We start from the raw sequence: 15,276 nt of genomic DNA, 5'->3' as shown, positions 1-15,276 counted from the left end.
GGCTCCTACCTTTTCTAGAAGATACATGTATGCAATGAACAGGCAGAATACACAGGGGGAGATAAAAAGAAGGGCACCATGAAGGAGCTAGGAGACTGTCCCACTTGGCTGGAGTTGAGGATGTATAATGGGGAATAATGATTCAAGACAGTTGTGCCTTTTGGTGTTCATAATCATGCCACTGGTACTAATCATACCAGGGCCAGTTAGGACCTGTAGCCTCCTATCAAAATTGCTTGTCACCCAGATCTTCCTCCTGAAGAGCTTGATTCTTTTAAAACCTCTATTATTCAGCACCCATGAAAGAAATTTCATCTTATGCCATAGAATAAAAGACTTTGGAATGGGACATTCATAGTAAACCCCTACTCTCAAAGCTCAGGGCAAGTTAGCAGAAGAGGGGCTACAATGATTGTGGTGGTGGTGTGGTGTGGTGGTGGATTACTTCAACAAAACTGTTTCCTGCACACAACAGGGCAGATGCACATATAAAATCACAACTCATAAAAGCAAGCACAAGGCCCGTATAAGCTCAAGCCAAACAAAATCCCAACATGAAGGAGAAGTAGGCATGAAGTCCCACCCATGGCAGGACAGCTGTTGTCATTTGATGGCTGCTGGGAGAGAGGGAGGGTCAGTGTCCTTTACTAGTGTATTCAGAGTAGGACATGCCAGAGTAATTAGCTAACACAAACTGGACTTGACGGATATTTGAAAATGAGAAAAATATATAGAAAAAAAGAGAGAACCTGAAGTTAGGTGAGTATGGAGGTAGGGGTGAATATGGGAGAAGTTGAGGGATGATCAAGATATATTATTTCAAATTCTCAATGAAGGAATAAGAACATTAATAAGATTCTTAACCTCACTCCAAGTTACAACAAAGAATATATTGTCTAACACAAACTCTGATTAATAATAAGTTGGCTCACAATAAATCAGTAAATGATAGCTATTCAATCGTACTTGTTCTCTCCTGGGTAGAAGTGACCCTTGGGCATTTAGGAGGGTGATAAAATATTTGAAGAAAGACAAAAAAAATACATGAGAAAGAACCCTAGCACTTCTCATCAAACTAAGCAAGAAAGTTAATCTCATAGTACCATAGTACGCGTAACAGGATACATGCCAGTGATCTAAATGCCCAGAGCAATATGAGTTTGGTGACACAAAACATGAAGCAGCCACAAAAAATAACACTGTATTTTGGAAATGAAGTAAAACTACATATTCTAACAAGAAAGATGTTTCCAAAATATCCTAAGTGGTGGGTGGGGATAAAGCAGGTCGTGAAACATTCCCTGGGATATGATTTCAAATCCAAGAGCGGTTTATACATTCACACACTAGCCAGATATATCTAGCAGAGTGCCAGCATGCCATATAGATTGACTTTCACTACATTCTATTGACCTTTATAACAAACTCATGGTATTTTTATAATTAAGAAAAATACTCATATTTTCATTGTAGCAAGACAAACAAAGTCTCCATCTTAGATTATCCTTATCCATCCTGTCTGTTATAACACTTTGTCAGTGCTCATATGTTGGACTCAGTAATGCATTTAGTCATTTTCTCTCATGACTTTCTCATGAATGAACTCAAATAAAACAACAATGTATTAACCAGACTATAACATAGCCCAATGGAGTGGCAATTGATTAAAGAATTTTACCCACGGCATAGGTGGCAACCAGTAGAAAAGTCTCCAGAGAAGGGCCCCGGAGATTTTCCAACATCATTAATAATTTATGTGATATATAAAATGTACTTACCACGTCTGAAGATGACTCAAAGCTGGCAGAGGATCAAATAGGTTGAAGAACAAAATTGAGAGGCAAAGTGAACTCAGATGGGCTGGTGTACTGGGCTAAAATTTAAAAAGTGAAATTTAAATAAGATAAAGAAAAACTACCCAACAAAAACCTTAATAGTCCATTTTGTGACACTGGAAGAAGGGACAGTGTCTCAAAAGCAGATCACATACAAACTCACCAATCAATAAAGAAAGATTTATGGTTTGAGTTGAGCCATATATATATATATATATATATATATATATATATACACACACATATATATATATATATATATATATAACTCAAGATAGCAGATTAATGAAGGTAGAATATTTAGTTAGTAAAGTGTCAGAGTACCATTTTGAGGTATATTAATTAAAGTACCATTTCCAGATTCTGCTAAACATAATTGTTTTCCTGTAGTGTCAATATTCCTTCCTAGGGTCTCCTATTCAATTCTAAATATCACGTTCTTTGAGGATCACTGAAAAGATGTAATGCCTCCCAAGGAGAAGCAGAAGTTCATAGTAGGAAAAGGCTTGGCAGAGACTTGGAGCCTATGAAGCAGGAAGGTAATATATAGGGTACTTACTCACTAGCCATCAAATGCCAAGTCTCTACTGCTTTCCTATAGAAAGGTTCTTGCCTTAGATTACATGGGTGAAAGGATCACTGCCATCCAGTGGTGGAAAATAGGCAGGGTGAACAACTAAGCCTGTCAGACAGTTTTTCTGAACTAGAGAAGGTCCTGCTGGAGGTTAGGAAGGCTGATAAGGCAAGAGGGTTCACTGGCATGAACTGATGCCAGTGGCAGAACTGTCCTAATAAGGCCTTTGGCTTTGAGGGACTACATGTCTTTTCCTGGGTCACTGTCAATATTCCTTTCTGTGTGCCCCGTACTGTGCAATGAGCCCATATTGTGCAGTTCACAGAGTGTTAAGGGCAGCTTTGTGGGACTTGCTTGACTTCTATCTCATTTATCAGTGTTCCAGACCCCTGAAGAGTAAGCTACCACAGAGGAGGAGCAGATGATGGAGATAGGTCAACTCAAGTTCATACTTGATAGCTTCTCTATTTCTTTTCACTTCCCTTCAAATAACACTCAGCACTTAACTAAAAACCAAAACAACAAGAAACCCAGAACAACAACAACAAAACACAACTACAACGTCTGCTCTCAGTGACCTAATTTCCTATCCCATTATGCTTCCTCCCTTCATGTGTCTCACTTGAGGACAGAGTTCTTGCCATTCTTTCTTCTTACATTTCCCTTGAGGTGCCTCACCATTCACTCTCTTACTTCCTTCAAGGCTCAATTCAGATCACCTACTCAGTGAGCTTTTCCTGGCCACTTGTTTAAATTCTATGTTGTGCAGGTTTACACACACACACACATACACACACACACACACACACACACAGATGTGCACACACACACAATTCCAACCACCTTATATAATCAATATAACACAATATGCATTTTTATAGTTCATTTGATGTCCTCTCTCTATTGTACTGTAAATTCTTTACATGTAGATATGGAGTTCTCATATCTGATGTGTGTGTGTGTGTGTGTGTGTGTGTGTGTGTGTGTGTGTGTGTGTTTCTTGGCTTCTAGCACACTTGCAAGCACCATAGTAGGTGCTCAGTAAAGCTCCGATGGACTGCCTCTCAAATCCATGTTATTGTGTTCTCTTATTTCAACAATCATATGCTAGTAAAAAAAAAATAAAGTTTAATTTAAATAAAAAAGAAATTTCACTTTTAAAACTGGCCTCAAAACTGATAATAAGAAATTGAATGCTAAGTAGTAAGATTTGAGATGCCTCTGTAAATTTTTTTCAGTTTCTCTCATTTGTCATGTAACTATGTCACATTACTTCTTGGCTGATGATAATAATTATAGTAGCTGATATTAGCTAAGTACTTACAGCGTATCAGCACTATGATAAACACTTTACTTGATTAAGATATATAGTTGTTATGATAGTCCTCTGAAGTTGGTACTGTTAAAATTCTTATCTTAAAGATCATGACACTGAAAAGCCAGGAGGTATGCCCTAGTCAAGGTCATGACTAAGATCAGACAAATTTCAAGGTACATGTTACCAACCTTTGTTATCAATGTAAGAAAGAAAATTGTTGCTAGTATTAATCATGCATCAGCAGCTATGCTGATTATCACATATCATCTCTTTTAAATCTTGGAACAAGATTGTGTGTTATTGTTATATGACTGTTTTCAGTACTAAATTACCTGTAATGTGTTCAGATATTCAGTCCCTCTTAGCATCTGCCTTGGTTTCCTGAGACACATGTTTGGTTCTCTTTCTGCACATCCCAGATGGGATGCTGGGAAAGCTGTACAATACCTTGTACTCTCTGTGCCTCTGAAACAGATGAGGATTTCAGTCCTTACATGTCCTATCATCCCATCTGAGAATATACTTCTTGCTAGCTTGCTTCCCTATCCTGCCAATTTTATCCTAATGTGTAGTTTAAACTTAGCTTTCTCTAGGAATCCCTCTTTGGCCTTTCTGCCATGATCTCTCTCTCTTACCATGAAGTTCATACACTACAGGACTCCAGCTTTATGAGGCTGGCTTTCTTTCCATTCAGCTATGTCTGTCTCTGTTAGACTCCAGTCCCAGACAGCAGCTGAGTCCTGTACTCCTTGGAACTCCCTGAGTCAATAGTATGAATGTAAACAGTAGACCCTCAGTAATTTCTGTGTTGATTTAATCATATTACTGTGACCTCATAGTTGAACAAATGTTCTCTTTTCAAGGTACTCTCATACATATTATCTCACATTGTCTCACAGCAGACCTGAGAGATAAGAGGAACAGATCTGATTTTTCTCATGTTGACAGTTAAAGGAATTGGGATCCAGGGAAGTTAAATCATTTTTCTTAGGTCACATACCTGAGAAGTCAGACTCCCCTCTGGGACTTTACACCCTGGAGTCTTTGTACGAGACCACATTGATTCCACAGAAAGATGCTACTGGTGGGAGCAATGCTAATAACCTTCCTATAAATGTCTTGTCTTCATTCCATCACTGGAATAAAGCAAAGGCAATACAAAATGCCAAGAGGCAATATGTTTGCTGCAGACAGGGAGGTAAGGTAAACTTATCCACTCTACAGAGAAGTGCCTGGAGCTCATCAGTTGAACAGTGATAACTTGGCTATAACTTGTGTGGAGAGGACTGATGACTGAATGATGTCTTCTACACATGGCAAACTATCTTAGCCCCCAGTAGAAAGGAGAAAGCCTAGCAGATGGTATGATAACAGTGAAAGGGCACTTAAGATAATAGAAATCTGGGTACAAGATCTAACTCTGTCACCTACTATGGGTGTGACCATTGGAAAGGCTCTGAAACTTCTCTGTTGCTCTACTTCCTCTCTAGGAGACTCCAATTTGCAAGGCCACTCATAGCTAGAGTATTTAAGTTTAAGATACATATATCTATAATCATAAGTTTAGGATCTATTCAATCATACTCAGACAGTAGACAAATTTTCTTTGGTGTAGTGTGACAAATATTTTCAAATTCTAACATGGGAAGGTGAAATGAAATGATTTTGTAACAACATGCAGATGTCAAAGTGTGTATCTGCTTTTTAAAAATGGAACTTTTAAGCTATTGTTGATAACACATGCCTGTATTCCCAGCACTTGGGAGGTTGAAGCAGAAGACAAGGAATTCAAGAATAAACCATTCTACTATTGATACCTGTCTCAAAGTGGGATGGGTAGCAAGACAAAGCAAACAAGGGGGCTTAAAATAAACTCTGATTTTTCATCTTCCTAGAGAAATGATCTGGATATGTAAGCTTTACTCATCTGTTTACTGCTTAAAGTAAAGTGTAGTTGGTAGTGTAATAAGTACTATGGAGAAAACTGAAAGCCAAGTAGGAAGTTAACAGTTCTGAAATGGTATGGTTGGAGATCCTACAAGGCCAACAGTTGTATAGATGGTGTACAGGGGGAGCTTCAATGATCAAATGGCCACATAGTCAGAAGTTCCCTGTGAATAAGAAAGTAACATTGCTTGCCATTTTCATGTGGACTTTATGGATGAAGAGTTAAGGATATTCATATCTTTCACATGCCAAGTACACAGTGAAAAGATAAATTGTGTGTGCTGATGTGAATCAAAACACAACTTTAAGACTGAGAAAAGGCTCAGTCAGTAAAACACTTGCAGCACAAGCTTGAGGAAGTAAGTTTTAATCTCCAGCTCCTATGTAAAAAGCTGATAGTAGTGTAAACCTATAATACAAATGCTGGGGGACATGGAGACAGGAGGATTCTTGAAGCTGAACAGCCAGCCTTTCCATATCAGTGAACCCCAGTTTCGGTGAAAGACATTGTCTTGAAAAATAATGTGGAAAATTACAGAGGAAGACATCCAGCATCAACCTCTGGCTCCACATGTATGTAGATGGACCTACACATGTGTTCTTGCACACCTACTTATTCATACACACAAACATGTACACACCACATATACTGGACCAACATGCATGCATGTGTGTGCACTTACACACACACACATACACACACACACACACAATTAACAAACATAATTTTAACAAGTTATTTGATTTCACAACGGTGGAGTTTCCGATAGAAAAATGCATATCAGTGCCTGGAAGCAAGACAGGAGAAGAGTGTGCACAAGAGCTGTTTGGACAAATCTTTGGCAGAGTTCTACAAAGTCCTTGCTAATGAAAACCAACTGAACACCCCAATAAAGCCAGATGCATTTCCTAAGTAATGGGGTCAATGCAATTATCCTGATACCCATAACCAAACTCCTAACTTGACCTTATATGTTAGGCCAAGGCTGTTACATGGTAGTAAGATTCAATTCTAATTAAACAATAGTCAACTCTGTTGACCCAAGCACAGCATGGCAAAGTTAGGGAGGGAAAAGAAATGAATCATGTTGCATTCTCTTGCTAGTAATTTCTAGTCTAGTTTAGGACTTGACAGATTATTTCTCTGTATATCCATATGAGAAGTGAGTAGTTTAAACATGTTTAACTATGTTCTACAGTAAAGTATTACTTCATGAAATATATATATATATATACAATATATACATATATATGCATATAAATGTATGAACTACATATTTGTAAACTATGTATAACCATATAAAATTACAAATGTACATGGAACAAGCATTTCATGAAGCCATATTTATCTTTATTGTATGAAGTATACACTGTTGTTTCCTTCCACTTTTGTAGGTAATTTGTTTTAATGATCCTTCTTACTCATGAAGTTGATTTCCTGGTAAGTAATGGTCTCAAGTGGAAATGCTGCTATTGACCAACAGTGGCCAAGTCTTCCCACATCCTAACTTGTTGGGGTCTTTACTAAATGTGATTCATTGAAAGGGCATGCTACAATGGAACCTAGAGACTCATGCCTTATCTGTATCTCCAGTTCCAACACATAATCAAGTACTCCTTTCCAAACCTATGGAATCAACCAGAAGTTCTTTGAATTCATCCTGTGAATCTTAATGTGTACATGCACATGAACACACACACACACACACACACACACACACACACACATTTTTTAAACCAAAGACAAGCTGTGCACTGCCAAAAAGAAATTCAGTTCTCAAAAACACAGGCAAATGACATCATCTGTAGTTGCTGTTATGCCATCCTTACCTGCATAAGAGCTTTCCATTGATTATCTAACTGAAGTCCTCATGACAACCCTACTTTATAAGCAAGGAAGCTGAGTCTTAGAGCACTTCAGTAATTTGCTGGGAGGCACCAGCAGGACAGTTATGAGAGGGGCAGGACTGTGCTTTTCCTATGATTTTCTTTCCATGATTGGATTATGAATCTACTGTTGTATCCATACTGCCTCCTCTCATATCCCTCCCAAGAACATATTCAAAGGCCTTCCATCTGCCCTACAATCCCAGGTTCACACTCAAATTGCTCAATCATCCAAGGTAAAGATCAGATACAAAACAATACTTAACTATGCCATTCATTGAGTATTTTTGTTTCCATGGAGTATGCAAGTCTCCACTTAGACCTTTCAGTCATACAGCAAATGTGGAAGGACGGAGAAGAAAACCAGACTCACTTAGCAGAAACATCTTATCCAAATCCCCACAGTAGGTTACAGCCAAGCTGCAACACTGCCTCCCTTCTGGCCTGATAGTGCACTTGGACAGGCTTTCTCAAGAGCTCCTAGCTTCCTCTTATTCGAAGCCTAGCTCCCTTTAAGTCAGAAGAAAAGGTAGCTCCTTTTCTGCCTTCCTCCACAGAGAATTTACACCACCAATTTCAGAAATGCATGAGCTCTCCTCATACACTGCCTGAGGGACAGGTTGCCCCGACCTCAAGGAGGCTGTGCTGCGGACTGGCAGCATTTCTATTTCTGTCTTGCAATTTGTAAAAAGCTCTGCACTATGCTTAAAAGAAAAAAAAAATCATAGATTTCTTGATAAAGGGAAAAGGCTCTGTTCCTCCCACAGAGGCAAAATGCCACCAGCCACTAGCAAAGCAGCTCATGGAAGTCTCTATGGAACAAAATGCTGCGAACCCACAGCAGAACTCTGTGGTGTACTGGATGGCATAAGAGGAGGTAGAAGGAAATAAATGGCCCCCATTTAGTCTCTTCAGCTGAGGACCTCCCTCCATTGAGAATATCTCCTCTGTTTCTGCCACAGAGAGGGGTGTTTTTACAGTTTGTATGTGGTCATGTCACAAATGACTAGTTATTTATTAAACACTGCATCAATTCTAACTTTTTTTCATATCTTCCCCTTCACAATGTAGACCCTTTTCTTTTTTTCCCTTAATGGTTCTTCAGTCAAACCTCTCTCTCTCTCTCTCTCTCTCTCTCTCTCTCTCTCTCTCTCTCTCTCTCTCTCTCTCTCTCTCTCTCTTGCACGCACGCATGCACGCACGCACACACACACACACACACACACCCAATAAAAATAAAAGCAGGAGTTCTTTATCTTAGCCTCAGTATTCTTATCTATAAAGTGAATACACATAATCTAAAGATCTGTTAGGTTATTTCAGGGACAGTTTGTTAACAGTAAGCTCAGTAAGCTAATTTCAAATTGAGTATGTGTGTGCATGCATGAGTCAATCTCTCTCTCTCTCTCTCTCTCTCTCTCTCTCTGTGTGTGTGTGTGTGTGTGTGTGTGTGTGTGTGTGTTTTGAAACAGGGTCTATAACCAATATTGGCCTCTAAATCCAGCTGTAGCCAAGAATGATCTTGAACTTCTTCTGCCTCCCAAGTGCTGGGATTAAAGGCTTGCACCCTCAAACCCACTTTGCACTTTGTTTTGTGCTGGGGGGTGAAACCCAAGGGCTTAACCATGGTATGTAAGCTGTGTACTAATTGAGTTATGTTTCTATTCCCCAAAACAGTCTGGGTTTGTTGGTGAGGGAAATTGAGTTGTTAGATAATAGGGAAATAATAATAATAATAATAATTATTATTATTTATTATTATAATTATTATTATTATTATTATTATTATTATTATTATTATGCCCAGGAGAATTCTGATAAGCTCATGAAGAACTGCACTGCCTATTCTCAATGTTGTTGTAGTTTCATTCTCTATATTGGCATTTGGTACTATAAAGCCTGGCTAGTCAGTTAGCTCTTCTCTGTGTGCCATTTTCTCTTTCCATGTGAAGGTAGTGAGTGCAATCCACCCTTGTAATAACTGAGGTTTCAACCTTGTAGAGCTTAAACCTAGTGCCATTCTCACCTCAGTAGAAGCATTCTGTTTGACATCAAGAAAATCCAAAGGGGTGTTAAAGTTTCTTTGTGCCTGCAACTCCCTCTCAGTTTGGCAAGACTGGCTCAGGATTTGATGCTTTCATAGATTTTTAATATCATGAATGTACAAAATACCTCAGCTTCTGAATCTGGATTGTCAATTACCCAAGTGGCTCCTTCCCAGTGGTGTTGCTAACGAGATCTGTGCTTGCTGTTGCTTGCCTACCTCGTACATGCCCCTGACTCACCTGCTTCCCACTGCCTGCTTCAAAAGAATGAGATGCATTTGGAGAATTGAGGATGCTACCATGGTATTTGGGGAAAAACAGAAATGAGAGGAAATGAAACATAGCCTTTTGCAGTGCTTCAGAGTGATTCATATCAACCCGTCTCTGAATCCATGTCATTCTGTCTCCTGGGACTGAGTGTGCTCACAGTCAAATAGTGATGATTTTAGGAGATATCTTATAAGGTCACTATGGAGACTATGTGATTAAAGAATCTAGACAATATCTCAACAACTGACACTTATGCTAATTGTAATTCTTCCTGGCTAAACTGGTCTTTAAGAACTCCATTTCAAATGGCTGTATTTTCTGGTCATCTCTTTTTACCAAGTGCACTAGACACAAGGCTATATATTGTATATATCGTAAAAACCCTAGTAGGGAGAGAATTGATGGAAATTTTTGGTTTTCCTGTTTATGTACTTCCTCAGCAAATGCTTATTGGCTACCCATTCCATGCCTGGCACCAATTAGGTGATGAAAACATAATGGTGGCCAAAGTCCTTGATTAGTAGAATCAGGACTCTAGAAGTGGGGGAAGGAAGAGAGGAAACAGAAATGAACTATGTCACTTATTGTCACTGATGAGCTTGGTGACATTAAGAGAATAGAACATGTGGTTGGGGTTAGGGAACATGGTGAGAAGAAGAGTAAAATGAGATGAGTCCACAAAGGAAGGCAGGGAATAGATCATTCCAGTGTTGTAGTATGCCTTCATCCTAAGTGTATTGTAAAGTAAATTGGATTTGAAACACAGAATCAATATACTCAATGTTTTGAATTTTTGTTAAAGTCTGTGATGATTGTTGTTTGAAGTTGAGAATGTCTGGAAGACTATTACATTCTGACATAAAGTTGCTCCTTCCTCAAATTGAAAACAACAGTGTTTAGGTGGTTTCTTATAGTCAGTACTAAATCACATTTAAGTCCTGCCCTAGGGCATGCATCCCAATGATGGTGGGTGGCAGCCTGGACCATGTACATACACATTCTTCCCACTTGTGCATTTCTTGTCAGTAGAATGCATGTATCATCAAGGCATTTTGCACCCCAAGTATTTTACCTCTTCCCCAGATGAAACAGCTGTCGGTGGGAAAGATAGTACTTCATCCTGGTAGAACAATAGGCAGTGGAAAAAGAAGTACTTCAGGGTAGAGGCTGAACCACTGTATGTGCCCATGAGTATGTACATTTATTTGCATAGGCTTTCCCAAGTCCTTTCAAAGTGATACACATGGGGATGCTTTTATGCAGGAGCAGAATCTCTTCTGCCATTCTTACACTTAGAGCCAAGAAATTCAGAATGTCTGTACCCATCTGCACAATCTTATGTAAGTTAGTATGTGTCTGTGATATAAATGGCATAGCCATAGCTATGGTGCACTGAACATCCATACGTAGCAACTTAAAAGAGTGGAAGTGAGTAGGAAGCCATCGCACTAGCCCAAGACAAAGATGATATTGGTCCAGATGAGGTTACAGCTGAGGTGGTGGGGGAAAGGGGCCAATATTGGGATCTATTTTGAAAGTAGTCAACAGGATCACCTAGGGCCTAGGATGTGATATGAAAAGGAATAAAAACAAAACTGGAAACAATTTGGGGTTTGAGTCAAGAAAGCAGGTTAGCAGAATCCATGTGGAAATTCCTCCACAAGTCATGCTATGAGCAAGTTATGTTTTAAACTGTCCATTTAAGTAGACAGCTAACCAAGCACTATATCGCGAGCTTCTTCTCATTAAAAAAGCTAACTTCAGTGTGGCTCTAAAAACATCTTCAAAAGGCCACTGGGAAATTAGTAATCCTTGATATTTAGATACTTACTTTGCTTTAGAACACTTTTTCCTGTTCTTATTGGTTTCTCCAGGTTTCTTATTCACAGTGTCCTGATACCTCTCTTTCTCTCAGTTTCTCACTTACCATTTCCAAATATCCCTTTCTGTGTGTGTGTGTATGTGTGTGTGTGTGTGTGTGTGTGTGTGTGTGTGTGTGTTTAAATTCAGGACTCCAAGGCCTTCCTCTGTAGGGAATGTACCTTCATTCAAGGACAAGGATGCTGTTTCCTGGACCAGTTCCAAGCAGCCCAGAACTCCTTGACTTCACCCAATCCCTCTCCTCCATAAAAGAAAAAGGTACTTGAAGCAGGAAGCAGAGCCAAGTTAAGCTGAGACAATGAGCCAAGTGCTGAGAAATTAAAGAAAGTAATGCTGACGAGGGGGGAAAAAGAATTAATCAGGAACTCTTAAGGTCGTTGTGATCTCTTTGATTGCATTATCATGTAGTAGCAGAAATCTACAGATTGATTAATACTCCTGCAGAAGAGAACAAATGTAGGCTACCCAGAGCTGCATCTTCCTCTGCATGCTGGCAGGTGACTGCCAGTCCTTACTCCTGGGTCAGCCACATTTCCTGCAACTCACTACTTCTTAAGGTAGAGATTGTGGGGGTGGGGAAGCCCCTAGTACCTTTAATAAGTTTAAATCTGTTTTCTGTGCATGATGCCCCCTAAGTCATTTTAGATCATTCTTTTCACCACCTCCAAGTATCACATTCTCGATGGCCTGGGACAGGCTTTGAATGGACAGAATACTTCTGGAAATCCACATGGGAACTTCCAGCCTGTCCTTGCCCCATGTGTTCTGGCTGTGACTTACATTTCATATAACCCCTTAGAGCTTCCTATTCTCCTGTTTATATTGCCAGAGGAAGAAGGCAATTATCATTTCCAGTGATGCCTTACAGACTTGTACTCTGTGTGTCAAAGAAGACATGCTGTCTCATCCCTACCAGCTACAGAGAAAGGTAAAGAGACAGAGAAGACAGTTCAATAAAGAGACAGACAGAGAGACAGACAGAGAGACATACTGACAGACAGCCACAGACAGGACTGTCTCATACAGGTAAGCATGGGAAAGGAGCTACCAATTAAAACCAGATCCAAGTTCTTCAGTTCCACTTATGTACCAGTGACTAGTATAAGTGCTTTTTATTGGTGCTGTAAGTAAGGGCACCATTTCACAGCTGGAAGAACCAAAGCTCTGAGAGTTTTGCATACTTGATGGAGATCACAAGGCTAGAAAGGAGAAAAGCCAGGGTTTGAACCCAAATGTATTTGACTTCAGTGCAACTGCCTACAACTAGCTAAGCATACCTTGTAAAACAAGAAGTATACTTCTATTCCCACTAACTTTCTTCCCTATAAATAGAGGAACTCCATCTATCTCTAAAAGTCTTGAAATGCCTACCAAACCACTGACTGCAACCCTGATCTTTATCTTTTTATTTTTTTATTTTATTTTTTATTTTTTTACTAAATGGTACCTTTGTACTCATGTATCCACAAACTCATTTGGCATTCCAAACAGCTTGCTCTTGATGTGCCTCTTTCTACCAGCATGAGCCCAGTTTCTAGGATTCCAACTTCAGAACCATCCCTAACTCCTCTCTGTCTGAGCACCAAGGTAGGATCAATTCCTCCCTGTACCATCTCTTAAATTTAATTTTCTGCCATTTCAAATTTTTCTAATATATCTTTTGTCTTATTTAACAGTGCATAAACTACCTGTTCAACAGTTTTCAGAGGTCAGACATTCCAGGCTACAATTCTAATCAGTTTTACTAGTAAAGTATAAAATTATTAATCAAGGAAGTTGTACAACCCTTTACTCCAATTCCCATAATTTTGACATTTTGGGACATTTTCTTCAGCTTTTCTGTCTGGCTAAACATTCTTTTTGTAATATATAATTTATTTAATTTATTCTTCTCTCATATGTTATATCCCAACTACAGTTTCCCCTCTCTCCACCCCTCCCAGTCTTCCCCCCCCCATCTCCTGTCTCCCCAAAATCCACTCTGCCACCATTTACCTTCAGAGAAGGGCAGCTTCCTCCCCCCCAGGGTTATCAACCAAACACGGCATATCAAGTAAACTCCTTCTAAATCATTTAAGAGTAAGTTGAATGTCATATTTCTTTATCCATATATACTTTAATGTATACTACATATGAAGGAAATTTTGATTCATTGCCCCAAGACAATGAATAGAATGAATAAATTAATACACAATCTTTTTATGTAATCTAAAGACTTTTTCCAAATTTAAGTAATTAACCCAACAATAAAAGTTATCCAGTGTAGGAGTCAAACATGAATCAATTCCAGAGTTGGTATTAAATTTCACTTTAGTCCTCTTTAAAAAGATAGAACTGTTTTTCAGTTTTTCTTATCTTTTAAGACCTTGACATTTTCAAAGAATACACTGTCCTCCAATTCTAGCTATAATTTTCAATGTCACAGTAGACAGAAAAGCAGAATATCATCTGACTTCCCAACTTCAGAGTTACAGAATTTGAAAGAGTCTAAATTTAGTGTTATTCTACTGGGTCTCAAACATTTCTTAAAATTTCCATCATATCACAGACTCAACAGTATCAATATTACTTCACATTTTACATTCAATTCATTCATTCAATAATAATCATTTTTGCATAATCACTCTCAGTCTATAAGTGGGCTGTACCAAAATTATGAGAAATTAATTTAATGAATATGTTAGATTATATGACAAAACAACCATTTCAGAAATTTCAAAATTAAGCATGTGAATCCATCTTCTGAGTATGGAGATGAGCTTTAGTTTTAAATACAGGAATACTTGGAGAAAAGAATGAGGGGTCTGTATAATCCAGCTACCTTAGTAAAGTGAATTTCTAGTACCAGGCATGATTTTATTCCTGTTGAGTAGGACTCAAGTCCAATTAGGCAGTTACTGCCAAGATATGAGTGTTACTGTTGAATCGTTATGGATGTCATGCCATTCTGGTCATTGTTGTCCATACACATCACAGCTGGGTAGGACTTATGATTACTTCCCTTCTTTAGCAGTTTACATAATACCTTCTGTTTCTATAAAAGCCAGAGTTCAAGAAGGAGACTTTCAGTTCAGATCCAGCTCAAATCTTTCAAGTCCTATATGTGATACCCTAAGCAATGAGAACTTAGCTTCAACCTCCAGGATGCATTCAAAGGGGAAAATAGTAGCTTATATTATTTTGGGAGTTTCTTGAACTGTACTGACAAACAACTCAAAAGGAAGTTATATTGAGGTACACCATTAAACATACTAGCCCATAAAAATGGGCCATTGATTTTAAAATGAGTTTGTTATTAAAAGTTATGTAATAATGGCAATGACGCAAAGGATGTTCCATCAGTATCAAAATCAAATGATTGTGTCAAGAAGGAAAATATACAACAGTATGCTGGAATTACTGGTGTATGCCACCATCAAAAATTTGAAGAGCATAGCCGGGTGGTGGTGGTGCACATCTTTAGTCCCAGCACTTGGGAGGCAGAGGCAGGCGGATTTCTGAGTTCGAGGCCAGCCAGAG

General features: G+C 38.8%; 1 protein-coding gene across 4 annotated transcripts in view; it reads right to left on the bottom strand.

Annotated features, from left to right (window-relative positions):
* The window catches only part of Pak3 (p21 (RAC1) activated kinase 3), a 267,447-nt gene that overhangs the window by 221,739 nt on the left and 30,432 nt on the right, over positions 1 to 15,276 (bottom strand). For 2 of the 4 annotated variants that reach the window (XM_031368874.1, XM_031368893.1), the window contains exon 2: positions 1,779 to 1,873. The exons of the other annotated variants lie outside the window; for them this stretch is intronic. The gene's annotated coding sequence lies outside the window, so the exon portion shown is untranslated. The remainder of the gene's footprint in view (positions 1 to 1,778; positions 1,874 to 15,276) is intronic. 4 annotated transcript variants of the gene reach the window in all.

The sequence above is a fragment of the Mastomys coucha genome, chromosome X, assembly GCF_008632895.1.
Source record: "Mastomys coucha isolate ucsf_1 chromosome X, UCSF_Mcou_1, whole genome shotgun sequence".
Taxonomy (NCBI): domain Eukaryota; kingdom Metazoa; phylum Chordata; class Mammalia; order Rodentia; family Muridae; genus Mastomys; species Mastomys coucha.
Note: the sequence above shows the minus strand (reverse complement) of the source record. Positions and strands in the feature narration are given on the sequence as shown.